Source organism: Schistocerca serialis, chromosome 1, assembly GCF_023864345.2.
Source record: "Schistocerca serialis cubense isolate TAMUIC-IGC-003099 chromosome 1, iqSchSeri2.2, whole genome shotgun sequence".
In the NCBI taxonomy this organism is placed as follows: Eukaryota; Metazoa; Arthropoda; class Insecta; order Orthoptera; family Acrididae; genus Schistocerca; species Schistocerca serialis.
Genome location: NC_064638.1, coordinates 70,482,760 through 70,499,301, shown reverse-complemented (window position 1 = coordinate 70,499,301; position 16,542 = coordinate 70,482,760). Strand labels below are relative to the sequence as shown.

General features: G+C 38.2%; 1 long non-coding RNA gene across 1 annotated transcript; it reads right to left on the bottom strand.

Moving 5' to 3' along the window:
* Positions 1 to 2,596: 2,596 nt before the first annotated feature.
* On the bottom strand, positions 2,597 to 15,325 carry LOC126456973 (uncharacterized). The gene is made up of 3 exons (XR_007585421.1): positions 15,264 to 15,325; positions 12,170 to 12,286; positions 2,597 to 3,988 (listed from the first exon to the last, which is right to left on the bottom strand). It is a non-coding gene; the product is annotated as an uncharacterized LOC126456973 (long non-coding RNA).
* Positions 15,326 to 16,542: the final 1,217 nt, after the last annotated feature.

Below are 16,542 nucleotides of genomic sequence, written 5' to 3'. Positions count from 1 at the left end.
CTGTGCCGTGCGTGTGATCATTGCTTGTACAGCCCTCTCGCAGTGTCCGGAGCAAGTATGGTGGGTCTGACACACCGGTGTCAATGTGTTCTTTTTTCCATTTCCAGGAGTGTATTTTAAATTGACGTTTACACTGCATCCCATTTTTGTGACTGCATTTTAGGCATGCTGTTTTCTCCCGATGTTCTAGCAAAGCCCAACAAGATTTTTCTATTTGAAATGATTCATTAACCAACATATTTTTGTATTAAAAGTATACATTTAAGAAAACAAGAATATTAGGGCTACAAGAGAGTAATACTGGCTAATTGAAAGGTTTGAAAATTTGAATAATTATGCAACAATGCTAAGAGTAGTATTACAAAATTTATGGAAAGAACATATACCCTTTATATGGTATAAAAACAGGGTTGTGAAATGGCATAGGGCAATCCTAAAATAAATACTTATCAGTGGAATTGGGACCATTTCTTTGTAGATGTGGTTTTCATGAGTCTTCAGTAACAAATATTTCATTAAAGAAAATGTTTCTACATGAGCTGCATTTAACAGGTACAACAAAGACTGTTACACAATGAGCTTTTGGCCAAAGCCTCCTTCAGAAAAGAAAAGAAAACATACACATACTCACACAAGCAAACACTTCTCATGCATATACTACTGCTCTCTCTGACCGCTGTGGCCAAATTCTGTCCGGAGAGAGCAGCCATGTATGAATGAGGAGTGCTTGCTTGTGCAAATGTGTGTATGTGGTTTCTTTTCTTTTCTGAATAAGGTTTTGGCCAAAGGCTCAGTGTGTAACAGTCTTTTCATTGTGCCTTTCTGCAACGTGTTATCTTTATGGTGAGTAGCAATCTATCCTTTTTATAATACTGTTGATATTCCAAACTGGACTTTCCATTATTTGTTTCTAGATGACATATTAATACTGTTGTTATTAAACTTGTCTAGATTATAGCCTGAATGATATAGATTAGAAAATTGCAACTTAAAAACAAATTTTGATATTTTATGCATTTGTGGTATTGTATCCAGTACATAAAAGAAATTAAAAAAACAAAAAAGATATATTAGAAGTGTTACATCATTCAAACAATAACAACAGCTCAGTTGCTAAGACATTTCTAGGGGAGGGGGAGGGGGGGGGGGAGGGGGAAATTATAACTGCTGTATTTTATGGACTATAAGATGCACTTTAATTTCTAAGCATTTTGATTAAATAATGTTTTGGTCATTTTTATTATTAGACTGCAAAGTCAGACATTTAAAAAAATCTTAGTTTATAAAACCAAACTGACCTTTAAAATTCATGAAAATTGTCATCTGAACTTCCTTCTTATTTTTCTTGTTCTTCATCATCATTATTGTCATCATCCTTCATATATAAGATGGTCTGCACTGCCATCGAGAGCATTACTGCAATTCTCACTCTGGCCCATGACTATGTTATCCACTGACACAATTATTTTAAAACTTCCTTTGGCATGAATTCATATTGGGTTTCATCCATTGTCCATTTATTCCTTTCCTGACTCATATACACTTCAAATGGTTTATTTGTTAAGATATCAAGAAGTTGCAACAGTGAAGTAAAACTTCCCAGAATAACAGTGAGCTCTGTATTTACCTGTCACAGTTTCTCTTTTGCAGAATTTTTCAAATGACTACTAAACTGATCTAGCACAAGAAGAGAACTCTTCTTCCATAAAGCACCTTTTCTTCTCTTGCACACTCTGTTAGTCCATAATTTCATACTAGCCTCATCCATCCAAACCTTGTCATGTACCTGCTCATATTTCTGGAGGTTTTGGCATTGTTTTGCACTTGAAAATGGTCATTGGATTAAATTTAGTACCGTCAGCTCAACATGAAAGGGTACCATAAAATGGGGTAAATAGCAACAAATTTGAACTTTGGTTGAAAAATTTACTTATTGTTTGCCAAGTTTAAACAAAAAAACTACCAACAACTCATTTCTGTATGGCTCTTATCAGGTTATGGAATTATTATCAAATTATTTTCTTTCAATAGATTAAAAAAAGTTTAAACATGGTGTTACTAATCACCCCGCAGATAGGGGTGAATAAAAGCAATGTTATAAAACTATCATTGTTTCTTTTAAAAGCAAAGAGAGGGTGATAAAAGCTATGAAATATATTTTTTCCATTATAAAATAAAGAGATAAACATTATTTTAAAAGATTTATTAATATTAAAAGTAAGTAAAATATACAAAAATGTTTTTGTCACATGGCTAATCTATTCAAACTTAAGGTGAACAAACAGAACACAGCTGTTTACCACGTGCCTGGTACTGTATTATTAATAAATTGTTAAATTGGTCAGATCATCCTCAAAACATAGCATGTCTTTGAAACAAGCACTTGAACTGAGAACCAGCAATGACAATTTTAGGATGACATCGTTTCTTGAGACAAAAGATTCTTCTTCAGTCATTGTGAACTTTTTGGTTTGAGGAACACTTTTTAAAAATGTTCCCACAAAACCATTGTCAATAAGGTAATTAACTTTGCAAACATAACATCAAAAATATGATGTTTTATCATATACTTTGACCACCATATAATCACCTTGGCTTATGGAGATACCAGCATTTTTTTTTTTTGGTCTTGCCTTGTTTAGACGTACAAGGGCTTGGATCACTGTAAAGTGAATAACTGGGGGTTACATCCTCCCCATCCGTGTCCTCAAAGTCATCATCACTAATACTTCGGCCAGGTTGGACATTAACTTTTGTCCTTTTTCTCCTTTGTTTAGGAGTCTGGTCTTGTCTAAGACTCTGGAAGAGTTCTTTAAAACTGTTGTCAACAATATTAGTGGATTCTTCAAGATTGTTCTTATCCTGGTTTTTGTTTACTGGTATATCGGTACCAGTACCTGGGAGCATTTGACAATACTTCATTGCAGTCTAGAGGCACAATCCCACATTTCCTAAAACCTGCAATAACATTTTTTTCCTTCGAGGAGTCACACAAATTTTTCACAAGTTATCCTTAGGAACTGTTGCCTCATTTCTTCCTGGGCCCTTCTTCCATTGGCGCTAAATAGTTTTAAGAAGCCAAAAAAATGCCACATCCAGTGGTTGTGTCAGGTGTGTTGAATTTTGCTGGTAGGAATATAAATCTTATGTTATTGTCGTGACACAGCGTAACTGATTCTATGGACAGATGCAAAGATAAATTGTCTCCAATGAGAAATTTCTTACCTTCCAGCTTTTTCAGGTATGGGACAGCAACTGTAAGGACCCAATAATCGAAGTGGAGCATATCAAACATTTTATCATAAGGGGGTAGTATAGTGCCAACTGAAGCAGCTGCAAACATTACTGAGATTGATGCCTTTGAGGAGTTCATGACCCTTTCGGGATATTTAGTTCCCCTACATGTGACTACCTTTCATTTTCCTGGATCATCTGTAAGGTTTGTCTCATCATAATTTATTATATTATTTGGCAGCATATTCTCCAATTCCTTGGACAGCTCATCAAAGTTACTGTTAATAGCTTCTGGTGTAACACCAGCTCTGGAGCGTTTTATGTTTTGGCACATTCGCATTGCTAATTGATCTTTGCGTTGCCACGTAAACGATCCACAAAATCACAACCAGGGAAATTGTTCATAAACCTTCTCACTTCTTTCCCCCTTCTGTCCAGAGAATCCTTTACTAGAAGTCTTAAGGTTGTAAAGTCAATAGGATAGCCCCATTCATTGCGTATTTCCATCTGTCTACAAACAGCTTCTCTTCTTTAAAAGACAAGGCAGTTTGTCCACCCTGAGATTCAATGTTGGCGCTCTTTTTAGGTGTCTGTATAGTACACTAAAATGAATTCCTTGTTTTTCAGCTGCTTTCCGGAAGCTAACGCCCAATTTGATGTCAGAGAGGGCATTGTTTATACGATTACATCTGTGTTTTTTGTAACCATCGCCTATGGTGGGTTTGTATTTCTGTGGCATATTTGAACAGAAACTCTGAAACAAGGAAGATATGTTAGTTGTGCATGTAACATAACTAGAGAATTATGTAGTATTAATACGGCACACTAACAGAATTTTTTTTAGATTTTGTTATTGTGGAGTGAATAGAAACACCAGAATTCATATGTTTCTATTCACCCAACAAAGTTTACAAACATAACCTAAAAAATTTGAAAATTCACAGACCTGATTTCATTGAAATGAAACAAAAACCAGCCCTTACTGTTTTATATAGCTGTTATACCTAGTACTTACAATGCCATTAACTGTCATATGTAGAATACATGTTTACTTACCAGAGAAGTTCAAAATTGGTAAGAAAACAGCTTAAAAACTATTGACACACACACAAGGATAAACATCAAACTACAATGCTTGCCAACCCTACAAAACATAATTTCCTTGTTAGCCTGAAATGTTGCCAACCCAAAAACAATAATAGTTAAAATTAATGTCCAGTACAACGTTATAGTATTCACAGTAATTGTATAGTTTTGTTTCTATTCACCCTGCTGTTTCTGTTCATCCCATTTTACAGTAGCAGTGTAGTGCATTTTTTTCATGTCCACTTGTTTTTATAGTTACATTTTTAGCACCTTTCATGGCAACAGTTCTTTTAAACAGCACAACAAATGTCAGTGGAGTTTCATCCACATTCGCTGTTTGGGTTAGTTCCACACTGGTTTTCTTTGATGTTAGTAATAAAGTAATAGAAAGATAATATTTTCTCTTCATACACTTGTGGCATTTTCTGAGATATTTTGGTTTTGGTTCACATACTAAGTCCATGACACTTCAAAAACCTGTAGCACCAACCACCTCCTCCCTTGAAGTCTATTAAGTTCCACTGTAGCACTAGCTTACAAGTGTGCGTCTGAATCATTTTTGTTTTAATTCCAGTGTTATTTTGATGGTGTCCTTCAATCCATTTCAATATGTCATCTTCTATTTTTGGCCCTTTTGCATCAGTTAATCTGTACTAGCCTGCCAGCCACACTAATGTCCCCCCCCCCCCCCCCCCCCCCTCCTGTTGGCGGAGGGCCAAATTGCTGCTCAGCTGCTCTGTTTCCTTGTTCTTCTGCACATGATGTTACTTCCAGTTTATAGCCCACATTATATGAACTCCTTTTATTTTTTCCTTGCGTTATGGAACTAGCTTGTAACAAAAATATTGTACTGTTACCGATAACACAAATCACTTTCATTTCAGGATGTCAAATGAAACACTTTTCAGCCATGTAGTTTCCAAAGGTATCTTATTTGGCTACCGGTTTTGGCGATTTACTGCATTGTCTTCAGGCCCCTGACTGATGTGTAGCAAGATTCTACCTCAGTTATGGGCAAAACAGGGGCCATCAATACTGATATTAGTAGATTTCTGCTAGCTATAGCACTCACTTCAACCAATGGTTGAGGTGGAATCTTCCAACACATCACTCAGGAGCCTCAAGATGGTGTAGTAAATTGCCAAAACTGGTAGCCAAATGAAATAAGTGTGGATACTAGATGGCTGAAAGGTGTTTCATTTGACATCCTGTATCGAACAGCCGAGACCCATGACTCTCTGAAATGAAGGACATACAGAGACTTTGATTTCAAGTTCACTGGCACCACAGACTGCAATGACACATCAGAGGCTAGACAATGTTCTGGGTTTGTGACGACTGGGTGGGAGGGAGACAATATTAGCAAGCTTGTGAATCCCCACAACTCACGTTTGTCACATTGGTGCACTGCTGCTGCCAGTTGAATCCAATGTTGTCAGATAGAGATAGGTTTCCTTAAGCACCAGATATATAGCCATTTTTAAGACTGGCAGGAATTTTAAATCAAACCCAGCACATTTTTACATTAATTTTGAGCATAGGATGCACCCAAATTTTGGAGGCAATTTTTTTAAGAAAGAAGTGTGTCTTATAGTCCATAAAACATGGTACATTCTCTTGATACAGAATTACTCCCCACAATTTAGTAAAGCTGCTAATATGCTTAGAAATTAGAAAAAAAGAGGACTATTATGGGATTATTTACTTCATCATTAAGAGCATAGCAAATTAAATTAAGATGGCATTGCTTTATCTTGCCAACAGAATTACAGCACATAATATTTTTCCTGGAGCTCTTAAAAACACAGTTACACTCCCAGTGTTTAAGAAGGGGGTAAGACACCTAGTAACTACAGACTAGTCTCAATTATACAAAAATATTGCAGAAAGCTGTATCGTGTAAATTTGAAAAATAACAGGTTATTGAATGCAAACCATTTTGATCTTAGACCAAACTTATACGGAAATGCAATAGGAAATCAGTTAGATATTATGTATGTGGAAATTCCTGGTCGGAAGGCTCATAGAGAAATACGGACTGTAGATGAATCCAGTTCACACACACTTCAATGTTCAATAGGAGATACATGAAGATATGTATATATGATTGAATGGCATACAGCAGACTTTCAATGTCAATGATAGACTCCTCATGAGAGGCTCAAGCACTGCCAAAGAGTCTTATTCTCTTGCACTTACGTTATTGATGGTGAGGTACCAACAGAGCCATCCATCCTCTTTCACTCCAGGGAGTGCAGAGCACTGGGGGAGAAGGGCACTGGAGATCACAGCTGCTGCTGTCATCTTGTGAGCTGGTGCACATGATGAACTGTGCCACAGCTGGTTGCTATGCACGGCATGGCTGGGCCATATTCATTCAGAGAGAAGAAAAAGAATGTGAGATTGTGATCCTTCACCTGTCTATATACAGATGATATTAACAGCTAGGGTCGAGATTGGTGGGGTCAGCCATAGCAGAATTGCTGGTCTGTGTTGTGATCACCAAGTAGCAGTGGGGGAATACTGGGATGTGGATATGATAGATTAGTGGGTGTGGTGATACTAGGCTCCACTTTCATGATTAGGGGCAAGTTTTGTGATCTTGCAATTGTAATGCTTAGAAACCGGTTAGCCAATAGTTTTTACCTAATCACTTTTGGTTTGACGTCACTGGGCAGTTTGTAGTTGCGAGTGAACTGTCTCAAAATAAAACTGTTGTCAACTTGTCATAGCTTGTTCTGTCTTTTGACCATGTAGTTCATTTTATGCACAGATCCATACTGAATACGTCTCTGTTGAAATGTCACACACAAGTCCTGAGTGCAGGGGGTCACACATGGAGAACACATGCACATTGTTAGAGAAACTATCTCACTGATATGTGTCTGTGGTGGAACAGGCATTGCACCCTGTCTTGGCTGTACATGTGTGTCTACTGCTGATGCCGTGATGTTTGCTGGCTCATTTTCATGAGTCATACTGGAAGGTGTCTTCTGAAGGTGGTTGTGTATGGAATGGCAAACTATCAGTGATACTGGTTACAGATTCTCCACTACTGGTTTGCATATGGATTCCTCACATCAAATCTGTGGAGAGATAAAAGCTACAGAGGAAATCAGCAACTAGGTCTGGTTCTGGAACATGAGCGATCAAAAAATGTCAAAGATATTTTTCATGTGTGCAGATATCGACGAAGTGTGTGACAATTCAGTCAAGTTTGGCAGGAGAAATGTTTGTAGCTCATAGCTGGATGACCAGTGTAGTAAGCTTCATTGGTGGGTCCTCCTAGGAATGATGCTCACTTCCAAGCTGGTGTCAATCAGAAAATATTCTTTTGTTGAGTGATCTAGCACACTGAGTCTACCATTGTCACTTAGAGCTGGGGCAAAACTATTTTGGCTCATGTATCTGAGCTGTGGATGGCATAATTGGGCATTGTGCATTCTGCATCTTGCCTTTGGTTGGTTGATTGGGGCAGGGGCGCCATCTTATAAAAAATATTGGGGGGGGGGGGGGGGGGCAATTACTCGGGGTCTTACCCTGGAAAATTTTCTAAATTTTAGATGAAAAATAGTGAGTTAAAAGTTTTTTAAAGCATTTTAGAGTCATATGATCAACATTATAACCCCAAAAACTGGACTCCGTATAACTCAACACTCCGGGAAACTCGACAAGCCTGGCACATTTTTGGCTTTGAAAAACAAAACAAAACATATGCAAGCACGGTATTTTTGTAAAAAGCTACTTTAATTTACAGTAATAATCATGCTTATAGACTATTATAGAGCAGTGAATATATAGCTCTGAAAAGACTGAAATTATATTTAAATAAATCCTAAACTATCATTAAAAGAATAAAACATAAAATATTGCTGTCACATAGTAATAGCACTTTGATTAATAAGTGAAACAGCTAATTTAAGCTTAATTTGAATAAGGCTCAGGGTTCATTAAATAAAAACAATATCTCAAAGTTAATGCTTTAATACAGTTAATAAAGTTAATACAGTATGCCTAATACTTTCAGACAAAAAGTATGTAAATAGCGGGTTCTAATTGGGCTTTACAACCTGAAAATATATAAGTATTTGAAAGTAACTAATACAATACTATAGTAATGTAGTAATACAGTACTAATATTTTGAAACTGAAAATTTAACATTATGTATGTATTTAATTCTCTATTTTATAAAGATTTTTAATATCACTCTAAATGCCATTATTATGGCTAGAGTGTCTTTAGAAAGGTGGGAATGTCGACCGTCTGACCAGATTACTGAATATGAAGTTGTTGATGACTGGTCAGATATCCAATTCATCAAAAACATCTCAGTGAGCATGAAGAACAGCCAAGTTGTTCAATTGCTTCCATCCCATGTTGATCGGAGATATGACTTCAGACATCTAAGGGCACTAAATGACCATTCTGCTGTTGCTGTCATGATTGGAACTACTTGGAGAAGCTTAATTCACTTCACTACTTCACATAACATTTCTCCAACTGCAGGCTCTTGTGTAATGTACTTTCTTATATCACACGTTTTTTAAGACCAGTCGTTTTTTATTAGTGATATCGGCTAACATATTCAATAGAAAGCGCAATCTCTCAATGTCTACATCATTTTTGAAAAACTTGGTTGTTTTTTACAAATTTGTTTCACCTCTGTTTACTAAAAGCAAACACTCTTGTTCAACTGCAATGACCTGTGTGAGTCCAGTTGAAGCAAACCACTCAGTAATGCAAGATTGCACTGTTTCACAAACTTCAATGTAAATAGCTTTGTAGTATTCCTTTGGGGTTTTGAAAGTGTGCGATGAGCTGGCTTCGTTGTTTTCATACTTCTTTGGTATACTTTGATTCTGAGGAAGCGAAAGATCATCAACTTGTGAAGGTTTTTCTTTTAAACACAATTCCCAAAAGTGTTCAAAACTATCATGCCTTCCATTCAATATACAAATCAAGCACTCATATATTTTTTACAGATCAGCAAAACTTAGATGAGGGCATTGAATTCTTTCATTGGAGTCCTCTACTGGGTTCATTGCATGGCAATAAAAACGTAAAAGGAAATTAGTCTTTAATTGTAACATTGGCTCAAGGTAGCCTGCACATTTGTAACCTGCCTTTTTTTTTGTCCTCTCCAGAAAATGTTTCAAAAAACTCTAGAAATTCTTCAAAGTTTCTCAGTATTCTCAAGATACTAGAAACTCGCATAGTCCATCGAGTCAGGCAAAGGGGTTGTAGACCAACTTGGTCACTGGCGCTCTCACAGTGTATGCTTCTGAAAAGTCCCCATATTCACGGTGTTGTAATGTCTCGAAGCAGCAAGGCGACATGAGGCGAAGGGTTCCAGGCGCTTCTGCTCCAAGCCTCTTGATGTTGCTGCAGCCGCAGCGCTAACCTGCCGGCACCAGACTTTACCCGAAGGTTCGCGCACTGGGACAAATTCTTAGTGTGCCCGCTGCACCGTAACACTATCATGATTCACACCACTCGTTTTCAGTTAACCTGCTTAGTACTGTGATAATTATTTGTTTTTACTCATTACATAATGTATTTTAAAAGGTAACTACCATCAAACAAGGAAAATAAAAAATTCCAACACAATTTTGTGATTTTATAAAGCATAACATGATTAATAATTTTCTTAAATTATTGGGGGGAGCTCCGTCCCCCGAAATGAATTTTTGAAGGGCCTCGGGCCCCCTCAGGTCCCATGGAGTCACCACCTGTGATTGGGGGAGAACAATTGTGTGCTTGTCATCAAAGTTGGTCTGGAACCAACACAGCCACAAACATGGTGGGCTGCCTGTGTGTGGAGATTTATTGTTTGTTGTGGGCATGGTTGGTGCAGCTTTCCAAATCAGTGGCCTTGTGGAGGGAACTAGTGATGTCACTCTTTCACTCTTGTGAGTGTACAGAACTGCTCAGATTGCATCGGCTGCTAGCTGCTGCAGGCAGCACATCACACTAAAAATGTACTGGTGGTGGCCATTGTTGTCTAATACATCTGCATATTGTTTTGCTGCAGGGTTTCAAAAAGTCTGTCAGCCATTTCACTTTCATGCAACATGATTGATATTTGCATCAGTGGCGGTAGTTTGATGAACCATAACATCCTAAGCTTAATGTCTGGCAAGAGCAATGAGATAATAGATGTATGGAGGTTCCTCCAGAGCTGAGATGGTGTTCTGTTGTCCAGTGTGTCTTCATAAACCACCTGAAACAATTGTTTCTCTGCTGCCTTTGCAAGCCACTGGAGCAATATATCTTTAGAGGTGGTAAGTCTGCCATCAGTCAGAGGTGCCAGTACGTTGTCACTGATAATGTGAGTGTGCTGTCCTTTGTTGTTCAATAGAGTGACCAACTTGAAAGTGTCGCCAAAGATGACACAGCTCTGTAGAATAATGTCAGTGGTTGTGAACCATGTTGCTGGATGTTCCGGTTGGAATGGCAGTAGTTTGGAATGAAAATTTCATTGTATATGTGTTCCACAGTATTACCTGAAGGAGGTGGTAGACAAAATCCTTAGGATCACATATGATGTGGATGATAACCCAAAAATCTTCTTGTGTTGACCCACTTCAGGTTAAGAATGAATTTGGCTGGTTGTGCCTGATGCAAGTGGACTGGTAAAATTGCTTGAGGTGCTGCTGTGTAGATGTGGAGTAATTGGAGAAATATTGACTTTTTCTTGTGAGGATGCACTGGACTCATCGCTGAAGTCAGTGAGGAGGTTGGAAGTCATTAGACGTCATTGGTGCACACTTGCATCATTGTTGTAGTCCATAATACGACATGATAGAATGTCACTTTCACATTTCACATATACTGTAGCCTGATCTGGTTAGTGAAAAACATCATACAAGGCACCATGAGAGTCACTTCTGGTACTTGTTGTCGGTATGACCAGCCATCACGGGACAGCTCCACTGTAATAGTGAAGACTGTCAGATGAAATATGCTCATTAAGTTGTGGTATTTGTTGTTGTTCACTGTGGGGTTTCCACTGTGAGAATTCCTGGTTGGAATGCTTATGGAGGAATGCAGAGAGCAAATTAATGGGGTTCGCACACACTTTATTGCTTAATACAGAGTTACAAGAAAACACATGTATATGACAAAACGATTTACAGCAGACTGTCGACACCAGTCATACTCTCCTTATATGAAGTTCGAACACTGCCAAAGAACCTTATTTTCTTGTTCTTCCATTACTGATGATGAAGTCCCCACATACACGGGGGTGTGGAAAACAGACAAACTACTTGTCTCACACTAGTAGACTTTCACAAACCATTTGACATTGTGAGGCTATAATAATAAAGTTAGGTCACTACAGTGTAAGGGATAAGTCATTATGTCTATTTTGAATCTATCTCTCTCATAGTCTACAACAATTATTTGAAATAATCAAATATGATAATTGTTGAAATTAAAATGTGGAATCTCAAAGAGGTCAGTTCCTGGAACCTTTCTTTTCACTGTCTGTATAAATGATTTCCATACACTATATGAGAATGTATTCTATGCCAATAATGTCACACAGATAAAAACAGGTGAAAATTTACAGAGTTGAAAATTACAATATAGAAATGACTGAGATGACTAGTTACTGGTGTCTGGCCAATCAGTTGTGCATTAACAAAACAAAAACTAAAGAATTTTGTTTCTGTCTCAGAACAACTAAGTCTGAGAATAAGAAAGTGAACTTACTTGGACATACTATTGATAAAAGACTACCATGAGATGTACAAATAAACTACCTAAACAGCAGACTAGCAAGAATACTATTTTTGTTACCTAAATTATGGCAAAATTTCAGTGATAATTAGCTAGTATACTCACATTATATATTGTTCCACTCACTCCCACAGTATGGCTCACATTTTCCACTGGCAGAAGAAATCCATTAGGTGCTTTCTAGGGCTGCCTCCCAGAGAGTTGCAGGGTCAGTTCAGGTCACTTAACATAAGGACAGTGCTCACCCTTTACATATGTAGTTATCTAATTTGCACCATAGAAAATTTATGCAAACTCAGACTAAAAAATAATGTTTATTTGCACAATACAAGAAACAACCAAAAGGTAGATTAACCATACTCAAGACTTTCTCATACACAGAATACAGATAAACCAAGGAGCCCAAAATTCTTCAAATAAATTATCAGAAACAGCACACTTGACTATTCCATATAAGTTTGAAAAAGCTTAAGAAACTTGATCAAAAAGCATGACTTATGAAATCATGGTATTAACAAGTCATGGAGAATGATGTACAGGAATTGTGCTTGTAGTAGTTATAAGTATTTTTAATGTGAATATTTGTATTTTTAAATATGATTGTATGTACAATGTATATAATTAATAATCCATTAGATTTAAGCATCCATACCTACTCTAAGACAAATAAAAAATGATGCATCACAAAGGAATTATCCAAATGGGATGGAAATCACTTGGTGTGATGTACATATACAGACAAACAGATGATTACAATTTCAGAAAATTTGGATGATTTATTCAACAGAATGAGCTTCACAAATTGAGCAAGTCAGTAACAGTTTGGACCACTTCCGACCCCCGTGCAAGCAGATATTTGGCTTCACACTGATTGGTAGAGTTGTTAGGTATCCTACTGAGGGATGTCATGGTAAACTCTGTCCAACTGGCACGTTAGATCATCAAAATCCTAACTGGTTGGATGGTCTGCCCATGAATCTCCAAACATTTTCAATTAACTCAGTGAGCTTGCTGGCCAAGGTAGGGTTTGGCGAGCATGAAGACAAGCAGTAGAAACTCTCCCCATGTGGCAGGAATTATCTTGCTGAAATATAAGCCCAGGCTGGCTTATTATGTAGAGCAGGATTACAATATCGTGAACATACTGCTGTGCTGTAAGGGTACCAAAGATGACAACCATAGGGGTCCTGCACCCCCTGGTTGTCAGGCCATACAGTGTGCGACAGTCATATTGGTATCCCCCACCTGTCTGTGGCATCTCCAGACGTATCTTCACTGGTCATCAGACTCACTTTGCAATGGGAGTCATCACCAAAAACCAAGGCCAGTTTAAGGCCCAAGCAACACAAGCTGCCATTTGGAGTGCCAAGCTGAGGGGTGTTACAGGTGCCTCAACTGTAAGATTTCCATACAGATGTCTCACAATCAGTAGTGGCTGCTTGGTGCCCCAAGCTGAGAGGAGTGCCAGGCACACTCACTGCAAGATTTTTGTATGCAGATCACAGTGATTAGCAAAAATTGATACAGATGAAAGTGTATGAGGGGAGTGGTGAAAAATAATAAGTTGCTTCTGTGCAGAAATGTTCTCAAACCTGCCCTGCTGAAGACAATTTTACTCCAGTCAATGAGATTTCAATCCAAAGATGTGGATAAACAGATATGTGGCATCTCTGCCGGCATTATTAAACAGGTGTAGTTCAATTTGGGGTTATGCTATGCAGATCAAATAATACGTTCTGTATCTAATAACTTGAATTATTTCGTCATTAAAAATGTAACACATGGGACAGTAGTAGCACTGACTAATTAGTATTTTGTACACAAAAGTTGTGTATTATATACCATAGTGCCTTTTTGCAAATGTGTTGGACAGTTATTCATTATTCTTTTCATTGATGTTGTGTGCTACTAGCATTTGTAAACTGATATAATGTACTTTAGATTTATGTTGCTGTGAGTGACTTTAAGTTTTACGTGTATGAATAATCATTTCAGTAATATGAATTAGTCTGTCGTTAAACATATTGTTCATCATATTTCTTTTATGGCTATGGAATGGTATAATGAAAGTATTTCAAAGTTTCTGGGGCACTACAAAAATGGTCTGGTGACATGCAATTCATTGTCACTAAATCATAAGAACCAAGATATGATTCATGATACTTGGAATAGTATTGAATTCAACAAGAACATGAAGTAGTCTCTTAATGAGCTGAAGGAAAGAAAGGCTCTTTGATGACATCATTTAGAACATGTTCCCAAAAAGTAAAGGCTCATCTGAAACATGGAACTGTGTCAGAACAACTTAACACGTCAAGTGGTTTTATCAATAAACAATGGCAGGGTTCCTGTCAGATAAAAGTCATCCAATGAATATGATAAATACAGAAGTAATTATATTTCTGACAGAATAGCTGTCCAGTAACATACTGAAAAAATACAAAAAGTATAAGTTAGCATTAATTATTTTTGTGATGTTTCCACCTGCTAGGTGATAAAGCACTTAATGTTTCTCATTGTGAGCAATGAAGTTCATTTTGTTCAGTTTATTAAACTATTATGTCAGAAGGCTTACCGGTCACTGATTGTACTTTAAAAACCACAATTAGCAAATATGAAAGAATATGTGGCATCCATCTGTAGCTGTTAATACAAACTGAAGTTTTACTTATAAGTGCAGACTTTCAGCTCTAGTATTTACAGGAGCCTCTTTTTGTATATCCATAGACAATAACCACTGCATGGACGTTAAAGTTTACTTACTTACAATACAAATACATACATAAATACAATTTTAGTTATATTGTGTGGTCACAATACATAGTTGTATGTTATTGTGTTGCCAATGTTGCATCAATATTAATACATTGTTAAACACATTTGTAATGAATTTTGGCATGAATTTCTTCAAAATGTAAATAGTTTTTCCCACTGAGAGGTACATATTAGTTGGATCTGTTTGTAAGTTTACGTGCAAAATTGTAGGTACTGTGCTGTTCAGCCCCCCCCCCCCCGCCCCCCCCCCTCTCTCTCTCTCTCTCTCTCTCTTTAAATACAGTTTGTGAGACAAAACCATTCTTGAGAAACTGTATGATGAGTGTTTCCTTCTTTTATATAATTGCTTAGTCTGCTTCAAAGTACTGCCATGTTTAGACATGGCATTGTTGTCCTCACATTGTAAAATTAATCTGTTACTTACCTAAAATATAACTCAGTGCGTGATTAATCTACCATCAATAATCCACAATTTCCACATTTTCCTTTATGTACATCATTGTTTAAAAACTTGTTCAGATGGAATTAGCCACACAGCTTGGTTATAGTTTTAAAGAAGCCAGTGCAAGAGGACCTCAAACTGAAAATGAATCAGGCATTTGCTTTATTCAAAGTAGTAGCAGGAAGACCCCTAAAGGGAAAGAATGTGTGTACAATTTTTGGGGATATAGTGGCAGCTAAATGGCTGATGGACGAGGAGAGAGGGAAGTGCCATGCAGTTTATAAATAAAATTATTTTTTGTACTGAGGGGATGATGTCTGCAAAGCAAGATGGGCACAGGAGTGATAGTGGACGTATACAATATTATAGTCATGATTATTCTCACAGTATTACTAAATACACTCCTGGAAATTGAAATAAGAACACCGTGAATTCATTGTCCCAGGAAGGGGAAACTTTATTGACACATTCCTGGGGTCAGATACATCACATGATCACACTGACAGAACCACAGGCACATAGACACAGGCAACAGAGCATGCACAATGTCGGCACTAGTACAGTGTATATCCACCTTTCGCAGCAATGCAGGCTGCTATTCTCCCATGGAGACGATCGTAGAGATGCTGGATGTAGTCCTGTGGAACGGCTTGCCATGCCATTTCCACCTGGCGTCTCAGTTGGACCAGCGTTCGTGCTGGACGTGCAGACCGTGTGAGACGACGCTTCATCCAGTCCCAAACATGCTCAATGGGGGACAGATCCGGAGATCTTGCTGGCCAGGGTAGTTGACTTACACCTTCTAGAGCATGTTGGGTGGCACGGGATACATGCAGACGTGCATTGTCCTGTTGGAACAGCAAGTTCCCTTGCCGGTCTAGGAATGGTAGAACGATGGGTTCGATGACGGTTTGGATGTACCGTGCACTATTCAGTGTCCCCTCGACGATCACCAGTGGTGTACGGCCAGTGTAGGAGATCGCTCCCCACACCATGATGCCGGGTGTTGGCCCTGTGTGCCTCGGTCATATGCAGTCCTGATTGTGGCGCTCACCTGCACGGCGCCAAACACGCATAAGACCATCATTGGCACCAAGGCAGAAGCGACTCTCATCGCTGAAGACGACACGTCTCCATTCGTCCCTCCATTCACGCCTGTCGCGACACCACTGGAGGCGGGCTGCACGATGTTGGGGCGTGAGCGGAAGACGGCCTAACGGTATGCGGGACCGTAGCCCAGCTTCATGGAGACGGTTGCGAA